Consider the following 26,478-nt stretch of genomic DNA (forward strand, 5'->3'; position numbering starts at 1 on the left):
CCAGCCCCCCCCCCCCCCCACCTTTGAGGTATTTTGTTTCTTGGTTCGCCGAAACAGCCGACGTGACCATAAAACTTGGCGGAATTGCAGGGAACGATCGGGCGGTATTAACAGTTAAGGTTTAAAATTAACAAAGCTCTGTCCGCCGAGCTGTCTCTCTCTCTCTTTCTCCCTATCTCTCCCCCTCCTCCCCCCCCCTAAAAAAAATATGTAATGCCATGTTTGGTTCCGTGGAAGCAGAAATTTTAATCGCCGTGTTTATTGTTCTGAAACACAGGGGCCGAAGCCGCGGAGCACGCATTATGGTCGTGTCGCCAATCCGCGGTCGTCTTCTTTGTCCGGCGGTAATGAGAGCTGTAAACTGTCCCGCCTCGCTCCGCCCTTCTGGCCGACTAATTGCCAGTTCCATTTGGCGCGCTAAACTACGATTTACAGTGCCTTCCCGCCCCCCCCCCCCCCCCTCCCCCTTACACAACAAATTTTTTTTTTTATTTTACCAATGGCCCTCTCCCAACGAATATCTGTACGAAAAATCCACCCTTTGAAACATTATCCTTATTATTGCGTCCCATGCTTCATCGTGGCGGTGTCTAAAACTACGTATCACATACGGTAATTGAAAGTCATAAAATTGGTTCTTTTAGTTCTTGTATTTTTTTTGAAGTTATAGGCTACTTCTTTAGACGCGTTATGAAAAAAATTGTAAGAGTGAATTTTTTAGATGCGTGCGCACCATGCAATGAATTTTCCACAGTAAGATGGCGGACCACGTGTATGAATATAAACTCATATATAGACACTTCGATAACAATTAGGGGACATACAAATCGTATTGGTGCGCCAAATGAAACTCTATGATAGTGAAACTACCCTGGAATATATTTGGCAAACTAAAATAGCTATAGTAAAGAGTAATTAAGTTTTATAAAACGTAAGGATACAGGTATTACAGCACTTATCATACGTACAAACAAGGGTTGGCAAAGCTAGCATTTGCTCCCTCGTCGCCTAAGACCATGGTCAAGCCCCGTCACGTTCTCCCGCAGACGGTTTGGTTCCTTCAGCTTTTGGTTCCTTCGGTTAGGCTCCCTAGCTAAGTGGTTATAGTGCGCGGTTAGTACAGGAGCGTTGTTCAAAACTCGTCAGATGATTTGTTTTCCTTTTTTACATTACAGATTACTTGATTACAAATTGCGCTCTAATCAAATATACATAATACATTTTGTTTATCGTATTGCTATAACATTATTAGTTTTTATTGGATTGATTATTTCATAGGTAGGCCTACAGCCTCTATTTTTACTTAAAGTAATAATTAATTACGTTTTTTAGGAAATTAATTTCCACGAATTAACATAGGCAGTAAAAATAAATTTTTATAACAGTTAAACTATCCTTTAATTCTTAATCGTTTAGGCCAGGGGTCGGCAACCTGCGGCTCGCGAGCCACTTGCGGCTCTTTGGATGTGAAGCTGCGGCTCTTTAGTTCCGTACCAGAAATACTGCATCACCAGGTCATTTATACAGAAAATACTTTTTTATTACAAACCAGTAGTAAGCCTGGTTTTTTTTCCATGCTTGTTATATTTTACTAAACAATATGTCATCAAGCAGTTAAATTATCAATGCAAAGCTATCCATCCGCTCGAGGTTTTCGTTTTACTAGTACTTACGGGCCCACCCAACAGATAGGCTTATATATTAATAAATTTTTCTTATGAATAAATAGATTAATTTTTTTTTATCAAAAAACTTTATTTATGCAAGTATCTACTATTTATTGTTGGGAGGAAAAATTTTAGTGGCTCTTTAAAAACTTGGAAATTTTGTAAATTGTAATTTTTGGCTCTTCCGACTCAAAAGGTTGCCGACCCCTGGTTTAGGCTATAGTCATATAAGGTGTGTGGAAACTATGCAGTATAAGAATTTTAATGAATTTTAACAAGTTGGCCGGTATTTTAATAAAATTCCTTGTCAAAAATCAGGTCCAAATCTGGGGTTTAGTACTTTTTCAAGTTTTTTTCTTCATCGGAGCAGTTTAATCACAAGGTTTAACCTTTAGATATGCAAAACCAATGATTCGATCGTCGACGTAGCTGTTCCTGCAACGAATTTCAGCGGCTGGTGCGGAAAATACTTGTGATTCGCGTCCAGAAAAATTTGTTGAAACACAATTTGCGCATTTAACTCGCTCGGCATTATTTTAAAATATGCTACGTAAAATTTCGTGTCCGAGTTTCGTGGTGTATAGGCGTAGGTATTCGCAACATGAAATCACATGAATTTGCTCGTCACCGAAGGTTAGATATTACACATTTCTGGCGCCTTTTGGCTATACGACTTTCGGTCTAGTACCTGTTCGGTCTAGTGGCTTTCGGTATAGTGCCTTTCGGCTTTACGAATTCCGGTCTAGTGATTTTCGCCTTACCGCCGCGCAGTGGCGTAGCCAGGATTTGCGTATGGGGGGTGTTAAGAAGCATGCCGCGCTCCCCCCCCCCCCCCCCCCCCCCGAGATTAAAGCGGGGGGTCCGGGGGTCCTCCCCCGGGAAAAGTTGGATTTTAAGGTGTAAAATAGTGCTATTTTAGCAGTTTTCGGTACTTAAATTTAAATATTGTAATGGTAAAGTTTTTATTAATTTTAATATGAAATTTGTTTGAGTAGATGAATAAGAAATTATTTAAAAATTTGGGGCTAAGGGGGGGGGGGTTTGAACCCCTAACCCCCCCCCCCCCCCCGGGTTACGCCCCTGCCACCGCGTCCCTTTCAAATCGGCGTGGTTTTTCCCGAAGCCCGTGTGCGCTCCCGGGTAGGCGGGGACCTTAAACCAGCCCCTGGCGTGTTTGTGTGGATCTCTCGTCGTTGCGTCATCTTCACACGCATGACTCGCTTCTGCATAGAAGGTGCATCGACGGGAGAAAGTAACTCGGGATGACTTGCGTGGCACGAGGTTCAGGCAACTTTCTCCGCGCATCCGCAAGGGCTCGCAGCTGCCGCGGAGGTCACTTGCGAGCGAGCTACTGCCGAGGGTCTCGTTCACATCGGGGCGTTGGTGCTTTGAATATATACACTCTATAGAAGTTGCCAGCCCAGGTTAAAATTTCTAATACGGTTTTGAGGTAGTTGGTCAATTCACCGCCGCAATCGCCACCATCTCTAGGGCATCGACTTGTGGTGGTCCCTAGCGGACAAGTGTCGAACTCTTCAAACACCCCTTCCCCCTCCTGTTGAACGAACTTGAGCTGCAGTGAATGATAGGTGGGTGGTGCGGGGAATGACAGCGGGCGACAGAGCTGCGCTCTAACGTGTAAATAACAACTAAGACGATACAGGGCGCTACGGCAGCGCACTGCAGCGGTGAAGTTCCCGAGCTGCTCATCATACGCTTCTGAAAAACGTAGAGTAAATCCTATCCACTCGCGACTTCTATACAGTTTATATATTCAAAGGTTGGTGTTCGTTAACGCTCCGCTCTCGTCGCGTGACGAGGTTCCGCACTGATCGACTCTCAAGTAGGAACAGGACCTTCGCGATAATACAGATTGATTGCTTACAGGTTTTTTTAAAATATACAGTTACAAGTGTTTCTCAGAATCACGCTTGTAAACTTGTAATTACATATGAGTTTATGTCATTTTACAAGTGATTTAATTGGGAAAACTGTGGGTTGTTGACAATATTGCAACTAACAAAATTATACCCGACACTTTGTTGTCAACTACCAATTTCCTACCTACCTAAAAATTTAAGTAGGTTAAAATTACACGTTTACTATAACACTTCTCCTAAAAAAAATGATTTGCTCTAGCTTTCCGCAGATTGAATTAAAATGAAAAATAGAAATAAACTAAAATTAAAAAAAATTGTGCCACCGGTAAAAATAATAACTGCTACAGTACATTTAGTAAATAACTTTATGTTTGCCAAATCTTGTTTACAAACGTGGTTATGTCGCCAAATCTTAGTTACAATTGTACCATCGAATACACTTGTCACACACATCCAAAACTTCTGACAGCTGTCAGAGCGTCAGTTATAGCATTAAGTTGCCAATGTTTGTCTTCCTTGCTTTGTACTTCTGACGGAGAGTCGACCACGGACGCTGTCCACGTGGCCATTGAAAGGGAAGGTATAAAACGGAAACTCCAATGTTAACAACTGAAAACAAGTTTCAGCGCTCCAAGCGGAAGCGCATTGAAATAACGCTTAAGCAGCATGTACAAGAAAGGCACAAGTGGACGCTAATGTTTACATTAGTTTGTTTATCTTCTGCCGCGCCAACACACACACACACACACACACACACACACACACACACACACCAACACAGATGCATTCGTTCGGAAAAAAATAAAATATTTTGACAGGTGATTTCAGTTGAAAAATTATTATAAAATAAGCACGAGAATTATTGATACGCAATAAGTTGCGTAGTGCGTTCATGATTGTTTGTTTCGATTATAACTTCATTGCTACTTTTGAAATTCTAAGGCCAGCTAGCACAATAGTGACTTGTAAAGTAAAGAATTTCTCAATTTGATTAACCTGCAAAGTTTTTGCTTCGACTTTACTTACCTGACTCAGCAGCGGCCCTAAATATTCGTTGTATCACCTGTCCAACAAAGTTCCACCTTGTCTGAAGGAAAAAAACTGATGCTCAACCACGAAACAAGTATATTGTTACGAAATGGAGAGAACAGACCATCACGATGTCAGGTTCGATGCTGGCTGGCGGCCCAGCACGGTTATTGACGTAAGGCATTCCACACGTACCTGGCCGGATTACAAGGGTCATCGCTACCCTCTCCTCCCTCAGCTCCCCGCGTTGTTATATATCGCTGAGTGGCCTTGGAAATTTCGCGGGCCACCGCGTGAAGTGGCGTGAGCAATCGACGCTATTCTCGATGCTTCGGGCGTCGGGTCGGCCCGGGATGATGCGACTCGTCACCGCTGCTCTCGTCGGTTCGAGAAGGGCGCCCCTGAGGTACTAAGCAGCGATGCAGGCTTCCACGACAGTTTGGCGACAGAGTTCCGCGACGAGTTCCGAGCGGATTCCGAGCGAATCCAGCGACAGTTCCGGAGTTCCGAGAGTTCCACGAGCGAGGGAAAGTGCGACATCGGCGAAGAGGATGAGAGATATTTCATTAGAGAGTGGCGCGACGCGGAGTTCGACAGGATCGCGAGAGTGCGGCGACTGAGTGGCGCGAGACTGTGTGTGTGGACAGACGCGAGGTAAGGGGCGAACCACTGTTTAGGTATATTTCTGAAAAAATCCATTGCCATCTCACAGAAAAATATACCTATGTTGACTCATGAAGGCAATGTTTCATAGCCAGATAGTCAAAGAATATAACAATTCTTCTTTAAGATTAAGGGATTTTATCTCAAACTGTGATAAAATTCTTCTTCTGTCATTTGAGATTGATAAATAACAAGTATAAAAATAGACTAACTTTCTAATAAACAATTTCCCACACAAAATAATATACAACCATTATTTACTATTCACAAATTGAAGTAAGTATTACTAAACCGTCAACTCAGTAAGAACTAATATATATAATGAAATGATTTTTATCAATATTAATTTAATTTAAATTAAGTTTCGTTCATGAATATTTGCACAGCATTACAAAAATCTGACATTCAATTGTAATTGTATTATTTAAAAAAAAAATGTTTGAAACAATATATTTGTTACAACGCCTGTCAAGTTAAATGTTATCGGGAATGGAGTGAAGTTTATGTTCATACAGTTTTTTCTAAACTTTATATCATAACCACATAACGTGTTTCAGGGAAATTTATTTGCTCGAAACTGATTTCTTTACAAACAGAAAATAAAAAACAAAATATTATTATTACAATTAAAGATTTGCTGAAGCCAATAAAGGTAGGTATTGTGAAGAGGGGTACATCCGACAAAAGGAAAAAAAAAAAAAAAATCTGGAAAAACGTTTTGTAACTTCTTAACATTATTTATGATTATCTTAAACAGCATTGCAATATTTGCAGTAGTTTATCGTTTTAACGGTTGATAAAATTAACTACATTAAAATACTGTTAAATAGGTGCATGGTTTGTTAGGTTAGATTAGCTACATTTAAACTAGTTAATTCCTAACCAACTATTCACACGATTTTACAATCCTTTAAATGTTTATAAAGTAGCTCAACTAACAGAATTTTTGTTTTTTTTTTAGACATGCCTTCATCTACCACAATTGACCACTAAAATATTTATATAAAAAAAAAAAAACATTACAACGTGAAACAAACCATTCACACTTCCTTAAACTTGCAATTGTAGTAATCGCTCAGGACATGGATGGTTTGTTTATGTTTCTTCTTTTGAAGTCCTTCATTCTTGATGATTTTTGAACACTATCTTGCCCGTTGATGCGTCGCAACTATCCAGATAAAATCCTTACGTCAATTTTACATTTTGTGTGAATGCACATCTTGACATCATCAGGGGAAATATGGCTACAATAAATCACTTTTTTTTTTTTTTGCATTTCGTCTAACCTAATTGTTAATAGTAATTCGATGCCGAATTGAGGTTATGTCTCAAGAATGAATAATCACAAACATTTCGGACGCAATAAGCGAATAATATCGAGGTTATAATTAATTTACATCCGACGCAACTCATAAAATTAAAACTAACCTTTTCATGTCACGTGTTAACAAACATAACCGGTTTCAAATGACTAAAAGAAAAATTAAAACAAAACAAAGAAATGGGAGCTCACAAAAAGGCACAGCAGCGCGACTGGCGGAAGCGCGGTGAAGCTAACGAGGTCTCGGTTCAGTCCTATATAGCTTCCACTCCTTGCTGGCGCCTGAAGTGTTAAGGAGGGGAAAGAGGGGAAAACGAGAGTTCGCCTTCGCTGTTCTGACGAGGAGAGGGGGGATGTCTAAACTGGTCGGCGCAAAGAGGGGAAGTAGGGGTAGGTCATGCGCGTAGGAGGGGAAACGGCGCGGGACTGCGACAAGACGTCTGGCTTTGAGGCAGGTCGCGGCGCGCTGCGGTCGCCATGGGGACCCGGTTGCCGTTTCGGAGGCGAACTTGGCGCCACAACACTTCCCTCATTCCCCCCCCCCCTTTTTTTTTACAATCCAGACGGCGCTCGAACACAACGCGGACAGAAATGTCCCAAGTTTCTGAACTTCCCTTAGTAGTTAATTCTACCCCGACCAACTCTTCTTCCTGGACCATACTTTCTGTTTCCTGTAACCAACCTGCTTGCATAATGCATGACTTTTGCATCCGTATGGGAGAGCCCAGGCTTTTTCCGTGTGTCTATGCAGGCTTTACCCGTGCCCAACTTATCTATTTTTAGTCTAGAATTAAGAGTGAGGGGAGTTAGCCATGGCGTCAATCGCTGTAATGGCTGACCATTTCCCGCCCTCCTAGCACATGATGCATGCTGCCCCTCCTGCTTGGCTAAAACCCTGAATGATTAGGCGAACAGGCTTCGACGCACTTAAGAGTCTTCCCTACCTAGACCCCTCTCAGATACATCTAATTTAAGTTACGTTAGGAAAAAATATCCCCATTTTAAGATTTAGCATGTAGCACCGGTTGAGTTTCAAGATTTTTATTTATAATGCTAAGTTTTAACCTGATTAGGCTAAAAATCACAAGACTAGTTTTAAGGCCCCCGCCTACCCGGGCCCACATATGGTACCAAAAAAACGCGATTTGAACACCACTCAAGATATTAATTAAGATTTATTTGAGGGTGGATGAGTAGTTCTGTTTTCGTATCTAGTTTTTAAACAGTTATTTTTAGGAGAGTGAAAATGTCTAAAACGCGTGTTTTCATAATAATATTTAGGCATGAAAAACACGGTACCGATTCTTGAAAGCACTAAAGGGCCTTGCATTACAACTTTATCGTCATTTCTCCGCCATTTACCACTCGAATCTCACGGTTGCCCTATGCACGACGGGAAGACTGCGCGCCCGTTCAGAGCATTGCTCTTAGAGGCGACACCGCGCTAGAAGCACCAGCGAGCGTCACACTTATCATCCCGCCTCGCTGACACACATACACCTCTGATGAGGCGGGCCCCTTAACAGAATTCATAGGAAACCTTACAAGCAATGCGATGCACACAGACCACGCGAACAGCTTTGACCACTTTAATGTGTTAAGTACTGTAACGTTCGTCAAAAAAAAAAAAAAAACCTTTTTAAAGTTTCTCGATGTAAAAAAAAAAAATTTACTAAAGAAATCTAATAACGAAATTAGTATATGCAAGGTAAATGGCTTTTAATACCGCTAACTAACAGTACAATGCAATTTTGTTTGTAAATGGAACAGAAATACTCGTGTAAAATTACAGATGTTTATAAATTTGTACATTTGCATGAAAGCAACTCTATCACTGCAAAATAGTATTTGCAGTAATTCTGGTTCGGATTATTACCCGGGCATTTATGCTTTGTGTTGTCCTAGTACCTTCATTAGTTAAAGTTATTTGAAAACTGTTTCCTGAATAGCTTTCCAGTATTAACTTCGCACATTAATAGACATAATAAAACAAAATAAAGTCAAATTATTGCATATTCAATTTTTTTAGATGGGTTTTAAAAAAATTGCTTGTATGAAACACCAATAAAATATGAAATTGCGTGCCGATTTTCGTAATAAATACTCAGTATTATCTCGAAAAAACGTATTTCATTTATGCATGAAAAAATAACCATACTTATCCATGTTTTGTACAAAGTTACAGTACCTTCATTGTAGTATCAGAAACTATTTCTTGTCAACTGGTTTCCAAGGTAATCTTTTGTAAAAGTAGTACATAATTTTTTCCTGTGTAGTGACGAGAAAATTTAAAAAAAAAAAATCAATACGGCGTGTGAGACACCACCTTTAAGTACTGTTCATATTGAGACACTTTGCATTAATATTGGGCGGTTTGTAATTTTTTTTTTCGCGTTCAACGCCCGGAGCTCCAACAACGGGCCAGTCAGGTTCGAGCTGAGGAACCGCTGGGTGACGTCACGCGCCTGCATTCGCAAAAAGGCGCTGCCCCCCCCCCCCCTCCCGCTACTCACTCCGTGTCGTCGCACCTTCTTGGTCGTTCTGGCAAGGTCACTCTGTGTCAACGACCGCGGTAACCTCGCAAGTCGCCTTTTTTTTTTTTTTGTAGGGCCGCTCCCAAGTCCTCGTCGCTTATCGGTTCGAGTTCCGGTAGTCGCGTAACCCTGGACTTGTTTTTTTTTTTTTTTTTTTTTTTTTACAAGTTAGTGGGTTTTACAGTTGCTCGCTTGCCTAAAGCACGGGGCACATTTAAAGAGGGGAATTATGCCTCGCCATCTTATAATTTAAATATTATTTTTGATCAACATGGCAATGAACTTAGCTTTGGCTGCTTGAAGTGTGGTTATCATGTTAGTTGCAGTCGCTCGCATGAAATAATAAGTTGTTTCCCTCGCGGCGCTAGCAGGCCAGAGCCTGTTAGTAAATATGTGGTCTCAACGAGATATTATTTATGATTTGACATGCCAAAAATAATTAGCACTAATGAATAAAAAATATAATTATAACAAAAAGACGGAGAAAAAATCCAAGATGGCGGGGCATAATCCCCCTTAACGAACACGATGCTGGAATTAGAGCCACAATTATTTTCTCGGATTCATTTCACTCCAGGCTAGACTCGACTTTTCTACACCCCAATCACCCTTCTTAGAGCAGCGTGCTCATTGGTGGATGATAAAATTACGCCGTTTACACGTGGATAGTTAACCACTATTCCTCCTTGTTTCTAACCAGCTCAGGACGTGTCGAGAGCACTAACCAGTGTGTGGCGGGCGTATGAACATACAAGTCTATTTTGATAGCCAATGAATAATCGCGGATCTACGTATCGACCTACGCTTACGGTAAAGAAATTGTTCAAAGATAGCACGGAATGATTATAAGGGACTCCACGACATTCATAACGTGAGTACTGGCGTGAACAAAAATTTTTCTTAGAAAACTATTTAGCATGACTGTAACAAAAAAATTATTTTTAAATAAAATAATTTTTTTTACGTAAAAAGAAGTCACCATACATACAATAATATTCAAATGATTGTATGAAAAAGTCATTGAGATGTTCTCATTTGGTATGGGACTATACATATACATAACACTCTTTAATGCTCGGTCCCAAATGTCATGAGTGGTTTTTTTCTCTCTCTTCATTTTATCGTTATTGCTATTAGTTAAGGACTATTTCTAAAAATTTAACACTATACCTAGTTTGCATTTGTTGTTCTGTTACAAATGTTTTCCACGGACATTTCTTAAGTGTTGTATAATGGGGGATCATAAAAAAATGTCCCAGTTTCATTGGTATATTATAACAGTTTAATTTAGACTATTTAGAACAAATCATGCATCAAATTGAAAGTAAACTGACCTAGTTTTTTTATTTTTTATATTTTTATTTTACAAAAGGTCAATATGTTGCCCTTTGGTTATACAGCACACATCCAACCTTAAAGACCAGTTCTTCCCACAATTTGGTTAACACGCCCGTAGTAATGGAAGCAATAGCCTCTTCAATTCTGTGTCTCAACTCTGGCAAATCATTAGGTAGCGGCGGAACGTAGACACTATCTTTTATAAAGCCCCAAAGGAAATATCGCATGTCGTTATTTTAGGTGAACGTGGAAGCCAGCGAAAAAGAGCTCTGTCGTCTCGACCATTACGACCAATCCAACGGTCAGGGACTTCGACCTTCGACCTTCGACCACTCTCGTACAAACGAAACGCACGTTGAACAGAATTTACAGGTTCACTCTTAGCGAAAATGCAGAACAAAAAACGCGTTTAACGCTCAGGAGTGGCCATTTTGCGTAGGTGGCGCTGCAAGCGAGAAAAAAACAGCAAAGCAGTACTAGCGCATGCACTTATCTAAAACTGGTTTGAATTACTCTTTTATTGCAACATTTGAACCAAAATTCTACAACGCTTACAGTTGACACTATTACATTCTTTATGGACATGTTATATAACGGTTTTAAGAAATATCTGTGAAAAATATTTCTGAAAACAGCAATGTAAACTAGGTGTTTAAATTTATAGAAATAACACTTAACTAGTAGTAATGAGAAAAAATAAAACAAAATAAATAAGTATCGACATGGCGTGTGAGACAGAGCCTTTAGTGACGGGGGAGGGGGGGGGAGAAAAAAATAAAAATAAAACAAGACGCGTCACAGTAACTCCCCGCAAATGGCGGCGTTCGGCGACTAAGCCGTCAGTCCAAGGCCAGCCCGGCCCACTTCTGTTGCGGATATCGGGTCGCCCCAGGGAGGAAGGGAGGGAGGGAGAGCTGCTGCACACACACTGCAACAGAGTCGCTGTTCTCCACCTCGACCTCCCCTCCCCCTTCCACACTTCCCTCTTGCGCCGTCCAATTAGCATCCATTGCCTCGCCGCAGCAGCAGCAGCTGGCAAGCCTCTTACACTGTAAAAACACAGCGTTCGTTTTGCGACAATTTAAAATTTATATATATATATATATATTCTTGCCTTAATGTCGCTTATGCCATTGGCTGGAGGACTCTTGAAACGAGGGGGATTTCACTAATCGATTAATTGTGCCAAGATATTTCCCATTAATTCGTAGTATCTCTCCATATACTTACTGCTTAGGAATGAATTAAATGCCGTAGGGAACGTACCACATTTACAGGTATATGGTAAATGTACGATTTACAGGACAATAACTTCCGTTGCCTACGTGTTTCGGAGCATTTAGTACATCGCTATTTTTAAGCGCTGGTTAGTGCAGATGAGATTTATTTAAAAGTCGTTTCCTAATAAGATTTTTTTATTATTTGTCCAAGAGATCTTTTACTCTTTTTTATGGGGATTGCCACTCTTCCCCCCCCCCCCCTTTTTTTTTCACATGCTCAGACTTAGAGTGTAGTCAAGGTGCCCGCCTAATCAGTAAGGTGGGATGGTAAGTGCGACGCTCGCTGGGCGTAACTGTGTTAGTGACGCGGGATGATAAGCGCGACGCTCGCTGGTGCTTCTAGCGTGGTATCGCCTCTATGAGCAGGGCTGTGAACTGGCGCGCAGCCTTCTCGTCGTGCATAGGGCAACTAAGAGTTTGGAGTGGTAAACATAGCACGAACATAAAGGTAGTGCTGTTAAAAATCTGTACCGAGCGTTTAACGTCTAGAAAAAACGTCTTTAAAAAAACTGTGATTTCGCCATTTTCACTCTTCCAAAATTACAGTTTTAAAACGAAACACGGGAACAGAACCACTCGTCCGCCCTCAGCGCATTCATTAGGAATGTTTTTCGTAAACAGACGCCACTCGGATTTCTTGGGCAGTTTTCAAATCGCGTGTTTTTTTTCTTCTTCTGAAGCTCTGCACACTGAATGTGAGCCCAGGTAAGCCGTTGATTGCCTTGTATTCTTTCACCCACAGCAGCTGTGCTTCACTGGTTTGAACAGTCGTTCCAGTTTCGCACAAACGGAGCGGTGTGGTGTAATGACGTGGCAACGGACTCGCGCATTCCAGAGGACCAGGATTCGTATCTCGGTCTGGTGATTGCGATTTCGATGTTCAATTGTTTACCTAAACCACTCCAGGCAAATACTGGGATGGCAAAGAAGTCATTCTTTCTACAGGACTTGGCTGATTGGCCCATGGGCTTGGATACCAGGGTTGGCAGGGGTTCCGCCCCCCCCCCCCCCAACCCTGGGTTTAAGAAGCCCCTCACTGAGGGGATACGCTTGCGCTTGCAAAACGTGACTCTGAAACGGAGTCGATAAACGGAAACGTTAAAACTATGTTTTATGGAAAAAGTCTGTATATTTTAAAGTTTTCTGCTTAATTGAATGCATATAGGCCAAAATATGGGCAGTACACAACATGCATACACCCTATCCAGAGATGACTTGTGTCAGTAAAAACCCGCGTGCAGATCTCTCGGGTCTCGTGCCCCCACACCTCCCCCCCAAACCCAAAAAAGAGTAATTTTCTTCAGGATTTTCCTACGGACTGCGACATTGGCTGAAACCATCTCCAGTAGGTATCTCTAATGAAGCCGTGGAAGACGAGACGTGAATTCTGGTAGGTGTTAAGCAACGTTAATACCATTGTTTCCCTCACTGTTAGAAATTACAGTAAATTTACTGAATTTTGAACATCAAAACCAAGACATTGAGCCAAAAAATGCTCCAAACAACAATACGAAAAGTTTTTAAAAATTTTCTTTTTATCCAAATTATGTTTTTAAATGACTCTAATAGGAACTGTATATACATGTCAATTAGATTAGGCAAAATAGCACCGAGTGCTGGAGTGTCTCGTTGTAAATACCAAATCTGTAAAGTGAAAAATTTGTGATTAATAAAAACCTATTGAATATGAATTTTGAACGAAGAATGCACCTCAAGGTTGATTTCTAAAAACAATAAATGTCAATGCTGACACGTGGATTTAAGTAAAGTCTCAATAATTGTATTTCAAGTTGTAAAGTTTTCCCCTTACTTTCTTATTATTATTATTTCGTTGTCGACACGCCTCTGCAAGAAACTGAGTGGCGATCTAATCGATTTTACGGCGTGGTAATAAACCTGAAGGTGCGCCAAATGTTCTCCTGCTACCTTGAAAATTACGTGCGACATTTCGCGTGCCAATAAACGATCGCGAAAAACACGTTCCAGTCATTCTCACTGTTAAAATAAACAGTCGTAAGTTGACTGTAAAAACCAACTTGGACACTGGCATACGCAGACGTGAACAGTTTTCTCCAACGTGTGATAAGACATCTCGTGTGGATCAAGAATGGTTTTCGAATGAAACGTTTTCTTCTGAAAGCTGCTGGCAGCAAATGGCGGGGTTTATGACAACACTTAAGAAAGTCCCGCCTACAGTAATTAACATAGTACTTGTGACAATAATGTATGTACATACTTAGCGATACAGTAGTCAGCGTAATTTTTTTTTATAACTTTGGTGTCTTCGATACGCGTCCCGTCTTAGACAATCGGACACTTAGGCCTTTTTATAGATATATGTTTATTGTAAGAATAAATGTTTTGCCCTGAGATAGTTTATGAAAGAAATACACTTCAGGAAATAGTGCCTTTAAAATGTGTATGCTTACATAATGTAACAAACGTTGAATAAATATTTTCCTGTAATTCACACTTTCAGATGAGGGTGTTCTTAGTCCAATGTAAGCGTCAAAAACACAGGTTTATTTTTTTAATATCTTGACACCATAATGAATATGGTACAATTTTTTATCCACACAAATAGAAAATAGTATTCTTCTAACCATATTTTAATTTTTTACAGCTATTTTAAATAGATTTTTATGACAAAAACGAGCAATTTTGCGGATGGTTTTCAGTTGACTGGAATATAAACCCATAAAAGATCAGGCTACAGTTTATAAAAAAAATGGATCACAGCATGGTTTCTATAAACCTCATGTCGAAAGAAGGTAACAGCATCTATTGCTTTTTTGAAAGGGATATGATGTTACTAACAGCAGTCGTAAATATGTTGTTTATTCTTTTTACTAAACACTACCGAAAACATTAAAAGTACAATCGCCATAAATAACTGATATTTAAAAAAACTGCAAATATTATTTTAAGATAACCTTTACTAAAAATTCATATTTGATTATTTTAAGTTTAAAAAATAACAATGACTTGAGCTTTAATTTTACCTAAAATGTTTAAAATTTAGTATATTTATATATCTATCTATGTATTCAATTATTTTTATTAATAAACATTTATTACCGTATTGATTCCAAAATCACAAAAATACAATAAATCAAGCAAAATAAATAGCGAAAAGGAAAATTGGAGGATATTCTACCGGCACTTTTCAGTAAGTTTACGAAAACCTTCTCACTAATTTGAGTCAAGTTTTATTTTGTTTTTAGTGGGAGAAAGGTGGGTGGTACTTACGTCTGGTCAAAAGCGAAATCATGAGATGGCCAACACACTGAGACTACCGAGAGAAAGGTTTGTTTGCCTGAACTGTATGTTTGTTTGTTTATGACGAAACAAGAACCAATATTTTGTAGAAGGTAAGATTTTGTTGGCCAAACAAATAGGTGTCGTCAACTCAACTGTATGTTTTCTTTTGTTAAACGTAAAACTTTGGTTAACCGACAAAATATATTTTTACAGCAGAATAAAAAAAATATTTCGCTATTTAAAATAATTATTTGTTTGTATCAAAAATATATATTTTTTTTCTCTGCGCAGGGAGATCGGACAAAGAAGTGTGCCATGGTTTCATTGTAATGAATCATACTAACATTTTCCTGGATTTTTTTCTTCTCGGTAAATCGCAGGAAACCGATAGCAAAGATGTCCGGAAGTGATTAGAATCAGAGTTCTCCGGTATGCGAGAAAGAATTTTGCTAGCCTAACGCGATGTACGAATTATTCTCATTCCAAGTCGAGTAACCCCTTTACTCGAGATACGACCCTGAGTGCGGTTTGAACACTGGAGCGACGCGAACGGTGTTTTTTTTTTCTGGTGTTATAAAAAAATTTTTTTTTTTTTTAAATTTGTGGTAAAATATGACTTGCGGTGGCTTTATGCTCTGCAATCTTGTAGTCCGATAATTTAATCTATCTACCTTTTTTGTCACTGCCTCGGAAATAAGTCATGTCATCATCATTGATGCACTTCGTGGTTGAAAAAAAAAAAAGATGTTTCCGGCAACCAGCAAGCACCTCATTATAGAAAGAAAATTGATGTAGTATGTTACCTTAATACCGATGATATCGGTGAAAGTAAAGCTGAGTTGTAACGAGAGAAAAAAAAAGTCTTAACCTTAAGGCATCGAATGGGAGTTTATAACTTCTACGTGTGGTTTCACTGTGGTTTTTCTTCTTTTTAGTTGAAAAGGACACCTATTATTAAATAACTTGTAATTTTTTATTTGAAACTGGTAATCTTCTATCGTTATTTGCAAACTCTCCAACCGAATAATCTAAATTGAAATCTCGACGCCCCACTTCTAGCAGACGTTTCCTCGTCAAAAAATCCCACTTCATGGCTCGGTCTAGGCATGTGCCTGCAGGATAAAATATATTTAATTTATACAAACGGGGAAAATATTTATGGGGCACTGAGGTTTAATTTCGAAAATTAAATTGTTTATACAAGATACGTTCATTTTTATACAGGATCCGTTCATATCTTAGTGTGATAATCTGGATGATTACCAAATTTTAGGTAGGGTATAGGATAAGTAGAGTCATGATAAATTCGCGGTGTCATTTCTCGATAGGGTAGAATCCAAATGCGTAAAATTTTAGGCTGATTCTGTGATTGGCAAACAGTTAATTAGAAGGACTCTGAGCCAGTGAATAGCCAGTTTTTTAAGTATAATTTTTTGATGTTGTGAAAAAAGAAAAAGTACCAAGTTTTTAGATATGCACTTTAAGTGCTGCGAGAAATGATAGTTTGCTGGAAACAAGAAATAAGTTTCATAATTGCAGCTCGCTTGACAACCTGTTCATAGTGTGACCTCGAGATTACGTTTGCGAAACATGTTAATTAAGCGTTAAGTCGTGACAAGTGCAAACGTATTGTGCAAGTGACGACATTTATGTCACAACAACTCGAGACACTGCAAGTGATACTTTTTTTCTGTTCAGTGGCGTCTATCATTGTTGAGTTCAAGTGTAGGTAAACATATGCCACTGTAAGTATGATTACGTGTGCATACTTATTACTCGTCAAGTGAATCAGTAATAACAATTACTTGCGAAAAGCATACCTTTTAAAACCCTTTATAGAATTTAATTTTAATATGCGTTGATTTATTTTGAAAATTAATTTTCTTTGATCAATTAATATATTAAATTAACGAAATTACAGAAATTGAACGACTGATTCAAAAAAAAAAATACTTTGAAATATACTACGTCGGGAGGAAAATGTGGGTTTATTTGAAATTATTTTAATGTTTTAATTTTAGAAGTGGTCGACTGCTTTATTTTATTTAGAGCTATAGAGATACACATATAAGATAAAGTTCAAATATAAAAGAATGGCGAGTTAGCAAAGCATTTAGACTTCATTTTAAAGACGGGGAATGAGGCATGCTGAACACATGGGCCACGTAATTTCTACTTAGGACTTGAACTCAACCCATAAGCCAAGAATCAGTTACTTATTAAATAGCGCCCCATGTACTAGCGGACATGCTCGCCGACTTGGCTCAGGGAACATATCCGCTAGTGCGCGGGGCTAGTCCGGCCTCTGTCCGACCGAGCATGCTCGAATCACCGTCGGATGGCAGTTCCCTCCGAGCCGGGCCCCTAACCGAGCATATCAAGTGTGTGTGGCGCAGGTCCCCAGCATGCTCGCCCCGGGCCTAGTGTGAATGTAGGTACAGTCTGTCGTGACAACAGTCACGCTTTGCTCTTCACAGCGCAATGTCTTGTAATGTCGATAAAAATTTTCTTTTGGGAGGAGTTCGCAAACTTATGTCGCGGCAGTGTGTGTTACAAGGGGTAAGGAATCAAACAAGAGTGATAAGAACAGGTAGTGACAAAAGCAAAGAGGAATTTTTCCGGATGCCTTCAATTTTGTGAGGGAAAATTTTTTTTTTTTTGACAATTTAAGTGCAAGCTTTTGTCGTGAACTACGAAAATAATTTTTTAAAAAAATTCTAAAACAACAGGATGTCTATAATATCTATAAAAAGATGAGCATGCTTGTGTTGAACACTAGAATTTTTAAAGTTCCTGCAATTAGCAGAAACTGTTGGATATGTACCTGGCGCAAAAATTCAAAATGGAAAGTAGCTAATAGGCAATGCTTACCCAAGGGGAAACAAACATCCGTAACAATTAAAAACAAAACAAAAAAATACAGTGACTTGAGTTGACTGGCTGCACGCATGCTAGAAATGAAACTTCATGATATAGATAGAGGTAGGAGAGTGTATAGGAATGTGCGAAAGTAAGTATGCGAGTGAGATAGATGCAAGTATGATAATTAGAAAATATGCGAATGAGCAACTGGTTTACGAGTAATCAAGTGTTAGTTAATATGCTGTAATGAACACATGACATCGAGCCTCCCGCTCTCGAGCTCCTCTAACCTTTCGTTATGCCATCCCCTCGACTTCAATAATAACCTGACGTTATAGATAGAGGTGAAGTTAGCTTGTTAGTTACTAGTTGTTCGTGATCACAACAAAACAAACCAACAAATAAATAAACGACATTTTACGAGCAACGTGTCCCGTCTTGCGCTCTCGTGTGTCCCCATGCATTATGTACCAGGAGACCAGCAGCGGGGGAGGAGGTGTCAAATGCCCGCCCGCAGCAGAGGTCTTCAGCTCAGCGGTGAGTATATACTCAACACGTCTAGGCGTAAGGTGAGGTAGACCTAGTCGGCTCGCGGCTGAGTGAACACTTTTGAAATTACTCCCGAGTTTCACAGGTGCATACTGACTTGTTTTTTATTCCCTCAGTTTGTCCGAGTTGGAACTAGCAGGGTCCATTAGTTTAAACACTTGGCAGGAATATACACCTCAAGCAGGTACATTCTTTTGAATGATTCTTCTTGCAACGGGAAAGCTTGATTTAAAATATTTTCTCGGACATAACACCGTTGCTGGTTTTTTTAACTGTATGACGCAGGAGAAACCACGAGAATGAACAACAAAGAATGAATACCTACACAGACACATAGAAAACCAGCCGAAATCGGCCGATGTCAAATGTTGGAAAAATGGGCAGCACAGAGAGAATTCTTTGGAAGGAATTAGAAAAAAAATATCACAACGCAGCCAAAACAGTGGGTTGACTGACAAAAACGAGACAATACAGACGAAAAAAAAATCTTGGACAAAAACAGCGACAGACGGACGTACCCAACTGTGATAACAAAACAGATAATCTGGACGACTAAGCGACGTACAGGCAAACCCAGCGATGAACAACAGCACAGCACAGCACAGGCGAAAACTGTAGGCTTTCTAACTGTTTGTCTCATATAAGTACATTATTTTCGAATGCTAATTTCAAAAGTGTTCACACCGGCGCGAACGCACTGTGACGGAAGTGTCTCTTGTGGGAGAAGGGTAAGGAACGAGGACGACGAGGAGGGAGGTAGGTAGGTGGTTATCCTTGAGTCGCCTCTCCAGTGCGCGCATGCGCGGTCTTGCGAAACGGCGGAACGGGCATTGTCATCCCTCGCTTCTTTTCCCAGCAGTTGGTAGCGCGATCCGTGTGACTTGTCTCAAATATTCGACACTTCTCGAAAAGTACTGCAGTGTCAGCGTCACGCCATTTTCCCGATTGTCACTTTCGGAGCGGGGCGTGATGTTTGTTTGTGAAAACACTGGGAAAATAAGCCATTCAGTGTTCCACAAACACAGCGGCAGAAGACAAGTTACATGAAACAGAATATACATATCGGATGTCCCATAACTCAACGGCATTCAAAAATGGTCATAGTTTTTGAGTTATGCGCAGTTTTTTTCCTTCAATTTTTTTTTCAATTCCCTACCCTGAAACAATTTTTTTTTTTGCATTGAAATCATAAATAACCTACTATTGATAACTATTCAAAAGAAAATCAAACATGCTACACCTAATTTTAACAGGTAAAAATATTTGTAACACTTATGCGGCAAAAAAAAGTTTTAATCGTATAAAAAAAATAGTTTGCTAACTTGAAAGTAATTTGAAAATGTTTCTAATTAAAGTAAATAGCTTGCTAAGTTAGCAAACTTATTTTTTTAAAGTGTGAATAGTCAAAATCACCCGATTTAAAACGGTTGCCGCGTAAGTCGCGCAAAGAATTTTTTTTTCCTTATAAGCATGGCATGTTTTTATTTTGAGTTTTTTTTATCAACAGTAAGAGTTAATTTATAATCTCGTAGCAAAAAAAAAATTGATCACAGAATCTAATCTCCTATAACTGAAAACTACGAAACTTTATTTTTAATTTAGATTATTATTATTTTTTTATATTCGTAAATCGTGATTAGCTGGCCTGTCAACTAACTGCTCTCGGCTCGGAACTTGAGTTATGGGACAACCTGTGTGTGAATGTGTGTGTTTTTGGTTCACTTGCGACGATAGGCACCTCGACCACTGGACGCTGAGCACTAGACAACTCTCGCCTGGACCAGTGCTCACTCGTCAGTCGTCGAGTCGCCCGACTGCTATAGCTTTATGTTTGACGAGCGTCAGTCGTGTCGTTTTTCGTGCTGATTCCGACAAACAGCTTTCGTCATGACAAACAACATTTATTGCACGTTAAAAATTCAGAAACGAAGTCACATATTACTAAATCTTAGCTAAAATTTTTGTAACCTTGCAACTTTCAGGCGTAATTAAAAAATATGTAACGTAATTAATTTATCTATTAATTTTTTATACTGAGCCGAATTAGTATCATGACTAGTGTCGAGTTAAACACAACTCACTTCCTGTAATTCTTAAAAAAAAAAATTTTTTAACATTACTTTTATCTGTTAATTTATATTAATGAAATTTAATGTATTTTCGTACCCACTGGATTTTCCTAATTCTGTGCAGAATAATGAGTTATGGCCTACACAGTCAATTAGTGAATTTGCGACATTAAATGAAAAATTAAGTTTTAATGATTATGTAAATATGTTACTGTGGAAGCTCGCAATTTTTTTTTACCCAGTGACTTACCCCATCACAAAGACATAAAGTAACATATTCACAACTTTACAGAATTCAGGAATTTTTTATTTGCTGAAAGTGACTTATTTTTATTAAAGTTAACTGCTTTGATCCTACTTTTTGTACTGCGGTAAATTCTGCGTTACATCTGGGCAGATGACGCACTGCAAATTTTGGTTGCTGTATACATATCGAGACATAATTGATGTGTAATGATGCGTTGTTTATTTTTTATGACCAGAGTGTATCAGTATATTTATGTCAAGGAAAGTATACAAATATAACTAAGAGTTAAAAAAATATTTCTAGATTCTCGAGTTTAAGAAAAAATCCAACTAAAGTAATTAAGAAGCTGGGCATGAAATAAATAACAACTATCATCACAGAAAAAGTAGGTATACTCTTTTAGTCAATAACAGCCAATTTAATTTAAATAGTGATGATTAAAGACAATTACAAGTGTCCCTACATTTTTCTTGATCAAAAATTCTTGGCTTGTATGAATTAGGTTGCTCCTGCATCTTCTAAAGCAATTATTATATATGTATATTTATGCTTTTTAAAACAAAGCCAAATTCTTGCAGATTCACATATGCACGGCTTTTGGACATATGTTGCTGCCGTCGGTATAAACCCTTCACGAGCTACTATTCCATGATACCACTCGATAATCTCCACAGAGCCAAGTGTGTATCATGGTGGTGGCTACTAAAATTTGGTGCACTTTCCTGTCATTTTATTTCTATAGCTATATTTTTAATACAGATGTTATGTGCTGCCTACATAGCTTGGTCTTGTGACAATATATTTTTTTTTTTACGATAAACCATGGAAATACGTCGAATTTTGGCAGTTTCATGTTCAGAGTGTGTTATGAATAGAGCCTTGATTATTCCGCAGATTCATTTCACTCGATATGCGTCTACACAATTAAGCCTTTACAGGATGCTAATTGGTTGATGACGATGTCGCATACTTGTGCGGGTTGGACGCGATTATTTTTTTATTTTTTTTAACTATCTCAAGGTCACCAAAGGCGTGTCACGAGCTCTGCAGTCCGATCATCAAAGTGAAGCAGATGTATATGTGTTTCAAGTCTACTTTGCTACCATACGAATCCACTGACTAATCGTGGCTCTAATTATGACACGTATTGCATAGATAGTAACTCATTATTTTGGACTGCACAGAGAATAAGGTTTGTTTGTATATTGCGACAAAAAAAATCAACTTGATACAACAAAAAAATATTGGTTGGCCATACCAAATTTAATGAATAACAAAAAAAAAAATTGTTCCTCTAACAAATTGACTACAACAAAACAAATGTTTGACTCAACACGTATACAACAAATATACTGATGAGATAATCAAACCTTTATTTCAGTGTGGAAGATAATATTGTACAAAGAGTTTAAATGTTTTCAATAGAGACTTGAAAAATTCGCGGATTCATTTCGTGATGGACTGGAATCCAAATACGTTTGCCTTTTCGCTGCTTCAGTGTTTATCTGAAGGACTCTGGACCAACGAAAAACCTTCAGCAAAAGACGTATCTAATCACGAGCATCCCACTTAAGAGGTGTCACGAGCCAGCAGCTAATGTGTAGAGACCGGAAAAATTCGCGGGTTCACTGACCTGTAGGATGAACTCCATAGTTCTACGTACACTCGGTCAAAATTGCCACCCACTCATTGGCTGCTGTCTTGTGAGACGTCCCATCGTAGCAGCCTGTGATTCAATAAAGCTTTGGTTGGGTGTTTCTCATTGGCCCAGAGTCATCCAGGTGAGTTTTGAGCCAATAGCAAAAGCAGCACTGAGGTATAACTATTTGTATTTTAGCGTATCGCGTAATGAATTCGCGAATTTTTCCGGTCCCTACTAATGAGCAAGTGTAATTTGCCCGAGTGCAACTGGCCTAGAGGTAATTGAAAGCGCAAATTTTTTCCGGTCTCTAGTTGGGAGCTTAAGAAGTGTCAGGGAGTTAGTTGTTGAAAGCTGGAGAGAGATTGAAGGCGAGGGAGGAGGGAAAGTCGTGACCCGAGCTTTTGTGTCGCCATGTCCCCCGAACAGCCAACGAGGAGGTGATCTCCATCAGAAGGCGGGAGGCGGCGCGCGTCATGCAGTACCAGGCGGCGGCGGCGGCGGCGGCCGCGGCGAATACCCCGTACGGCGGCTGCTACTCCTCGCCGCCCACCTACCTGTCGGGGGCAGCGGCCAGCGGCCCCATCTACCCCACGCCGCCGCCCAGCTTCCTGTTCACGCCGCCCGCCGCCGTGCACTCGGCGGCGCTGCCGGTCGTCGTGCCGCCGTCCCCGGAGTCGCCGCCCCGCCCCCGGGCGCTGGGCGCCTCCACCCCCACCTCGTAGCGCCAGGCCGCCGGCTGCCAAGGTCAGTACCGCCAACCCCAAATTCCTCCTCTCGATCCCACAAACAATCGTAATTCCGAGAAATATGTTATAATATTCTTCGAGACCACCCGAGAGTTAAAACACTGCAGCATTCATAGTACAGCACACCAATCACAGTAATTCATTGCGGAAGGAAACTCATGCTAAGTGGGCTGGTAAATAAGGCAAATAACTTATCTTGCAGTCGGCCGCCAGTTACAAGGCAGAAACAGCTGGAGTGGTCATGTCTTATTGCACTATAATGGGCGCAAATGTTTTCTTGCGAAAATACATGCCCCATTAGGAGAAAATCTATAGGATTCCCCCACCCCCATTTAAGCCCATTAGGATCACTGAGCCAGTTTTTTTTTAATAGCTCAACGCTAAATTTAACCTTGGAAAATTAAAAAAAATTTCGAGCTATTGTAATTTACTTATTTTTAAGACATCAAGTAGGCCTATGACATTGTTTTTATTCTTAAATGCAGTAAAATGAATCTTCATTAATTTTTATCGCGTTCTGCGCGCGTTGAATCTTGGCAAAACGAAGAAGACAACACGGCGTGGTAAAAATGACCGACGTGCTAGCTGCAAGTAAACCCGTTCAATGATCTTAATTTTTTAAGAAAAATGCGTTCTTTTGATATGCGTTTTGTAGCTGCCCCTAGATATAACGATAAAGTCAAATATTACAGAAAACAATAATGCTATAGAAATTCGATGAAACACACCCTAAGTTTATTGAGGCTAATTTACAACCAGAATAGGGCGACTACAACGTTTTACTGAGCTAAATCAAAGTTCGAAAGAATACTGTAGAGTCGTTCAAATAACACACACTAATAATGTGTTAACCAAAAGAGCGGTATTCCGTCATGAATGAATGATATAACAGAGTAACTACATTAATTTTTAAGTTTTTAAGTTTTTTAATTTTTACAGAGATTTCTCTGGGATACCTAAAGATTAAGGGGAGGAATTTTTCGCGAAAATATCTAACCACCATTAGACTGCAACATGGTATGCCCACCTCAGGGGTTTCTTCCCTGTAATTGGTGGCAGGGATGTAGCCGGGGAGGAGGGCCCTTCAATGATTTAAATTTAAAAAAATTCTAGTGAAAGAGAATAAGAAAATTCCAGCAACTTAGTTACATAATGTTACAGAGAGCTTTATTTGTAAGGATTATTGTAATCATTATAGTCGGCTACAATAAATGCATTTCCACCCACATCCAACGCAACATGCCCAATACCCAGCAGCGGCAGTAATTGTTCACAAGAATTCTGTACGTAATGCCGATTTTCACACGCGTTAGTTGTAAGCGTGTCTTTCATACAAACTTGGCATGTGTGCTTCATGTATTAAATACGTTATTATATATGTATTTATGACGTCTTTCAACGAAAACTTCAAACTCCAGTATCTCCATTCACCAGCCAGTGAACAGTCTCAACGCCTCAAGCAAAATCGTCACTTAGATTTCTGGTCCAAGCGTTGGACTTTTAAAAGTATAATGTTTCCTGAGATGTTTGTGTGGCAATCTTCTTTTAAAACTCAATGGAAAAGAAATCTTACTCATAAAGACTACTTTAATGGCTATACTGGACCTCCTCCATCACAAGATCCTGGCTACGGCCCTGTAAGCAGCTATCTGCAGGAGAAGCCTTTCCCTTATCTGACAGGGCCACTCAGGACCAGGGTGCCCACAGTTAGTACTTTCCTACTAGATCTAGTACTTTTATAATTTTTTTAGTGGTCTAGTTCATTTACGCTCAGATATAGTGTTTTTTTCTTTAATATAATAACATTACAGTAACTCCAATATGTTTTATTAGTAAGCGTAATTATTTTTAAAAACTAAGGAATGTATGTGTGTGTGTGGTGTGATATTTAAGTTCGAGCATTGCAATGTCATAATAACTTCCAAAATTGTTAAAACCATAACAAATTATTATTTAGTACTTTTTTTTTCAGATATAGTACTTTTTTTCTCGCCTAAGTTGGTACGAAATATTTTTTTCCTTGTGGACACCCTGCTCAGGACGCGTTTGCTTCCGCACTGAATTTGTTGTGATTGGCGTGCTGGCAGTAGGCATGCACTTCGAAAGAAACTCAACCCAATCACGAAACGACAAGTGATGCAACAGTGTTTTAACTCTCAGCTAGACCTTGAAACCTTTTCGCAAAAAAAAAAAATGCGCCCGGAAATCTGTTAGGGCTCATCTTTTAGTGCATCATGGTGCATGTTCTCAGAACCAATGGTGTACATCGTGGGCTCTCCGTGGTCGGACTGTCAGAGTTAATAACTGCTTCCTGGCTGCTGGGTCTGAGGACACGTCTGCCCAAAGTAACCGCAGCCCTCAGTGCAAGGGGAAGAGTGTATTTGTTTAGTGCTTAGCTTGTGTTATCTTTATCGGATTTTTCAATAGCGCCATAGTAAAAAACCTAACCTGTGCTGGGCTAATTTCAATCTCATGGCGATATAATTTTTATCGGGAATATTCTAGAAACTCTATAAAAATGCTGTTATACATTGAAAAGAAAAAAAAAATTGAAACAGTTTTGCTGCATGGGAAAATGTTTGATAGATATTTTTGGTTTTGAAATAAGGGAGAAAATAAAGAATACTTTGTAAATTAATTTATTTCAGATTGTTTCAATTTTTATCCAGAATGTTCAAAAATAAATTTGAACCTAGAAATCTACCTGCACCTGCAGGCTGCTCCAAAAGGAATTTTTTGAGTATTTTGTTTTAGCCGTAAAAAAGAGGACGGCGTGTGGATGTATTTCGAGAGTAACAAGCACTTAAAATATGGTTTTGAAATTTAAAGACTGTGTCAGAATTTTACTGGCCGTTTACCTGCAAATAATATTTTTTTTTTTCGCAGAATCGTAAAAAGTACGTATTCGACAAAATTGTGTAGTGCGAGCATTACGTTTCATTTAAATTTTAATTCGTCTGGGTTACAGCGTTGTAAACGCTGGTCGAACGTGTGCCTGAAATTGTAGTAACGTCGGGTCCATATTATTCCACGCTATGGCTGGGACACAAAAAAGGAAAAAGGGGGGGGGGGGGGTTATAGCAAAACGGTGGTTCGTCGGTAATGCCCCCCGCGTTTTCAGAACAACGGGGCCCAGACGACGGGGGCACGGGCCGTAACACTGCAGAATTTACAGCGTTAATAAAACAAGCCCTCCCTTTTACACCTCCCCCCACCCCACCTCCACACTTTACCGACGTCTGTCTGGCAGCCCCCAGGTGCAGCGGGAACTCCGCTGCACATGCGCGAAGGGGTTTTCTGAGGGGGTTGGAAATTCAATTTAGCACAGTCGTTCGCCAGCCTTTACGGCGTGTGCTCAATAACGCCCCCCTCCTTCCCCTTATCAGCCCA

General features: G+C 39.7%; 1 protein-coding gene across 6 annotated transcripts in view; it reads left to right on the top strand.

Moving 5' to 3' along the window:
• Window positions 1-26,478, top strand: part of LOC134535911 (protein doublesex) — a 433,711-nt gene that overhangs the window by 294,563 nt on the left and 112,670 nt on the right. For 2 of the 6 annotated variants that reach the window (XR_010075731.1, XR_010075732.1), the window contains exon 4: window positions 22,769-23,086. The exons of the other annotated variants lie outside the window; for them this stretch is intronic. The gene's annotated coding sequence lies outside the window, so the exon portion shown is untranslated. The remainder of the gene's footprint in view (window positions 1-22,768; window positions 23,087-26,478) is intronic. 6 annotated transcript variants of the gene reach the window in all.

The sequence above is a fragment of the Bacillus rossius genome, chromosome 10 (assembly GCF_032445375.1).
Source record: "Bacillus rossius redtenbacheri isolate Brsri chromosome 10, Brsri_v3, whole genome shotgun sequence".
NCBI classification, from domain to species: domain Eukaryota; kingdom Metazoa; phylum Arthropoda; class Insecta; order Phasmatodea; family Bacillidae; genus Bacillus; species Bacillus rossius.